Source organism: Nematolebias whitei, chromosome 6, assembly GCF_014905685.2.
Source record: "Nematolebias whitei isolate Nwh7 chromosome 6, NemWhi1, whole genome shotgun sequence".
NCBI lineage: Eukaryota > Metazoa > Chordata > Actinopteri > Cyprinodontiformes > Rivulidae > Nematolebias > Nematolebias whitei.
This window is the reverse complement of record NC_056503.1, coordinates 35857489-35857773: the sequence shown is the minus strand read 5'-3', so window position 1 is coordinate 35857773 and position 285 is coordinate 35857489.

Here is a 285-nt window from a genome sequence, read left to right as displayed (position 1 = left end):
AGTTTTTTTTCGTTGTTGCTAATTTCAGCTTTTTTTCAGAAAATTTCCGCTTTTTGTGCTCATTCTGCTTTTTTCAGCAAATGTTCTTTCTTTTTCTGCAAATTTAAACTTTTTCTAGATTTTCAGCTATATTATTAGCATTTTTAGCTAATTTCATCTGTTTTCAGACAAATTCAAGGTTTTTGGGGTTATTTCTGCTACTTTCAGGCTAACCTTTACGCTAATTTAAGCTTGTTATACACAAAGTTTGTTTTCTCAATCATCCAGGTATATAACAACAAAAAA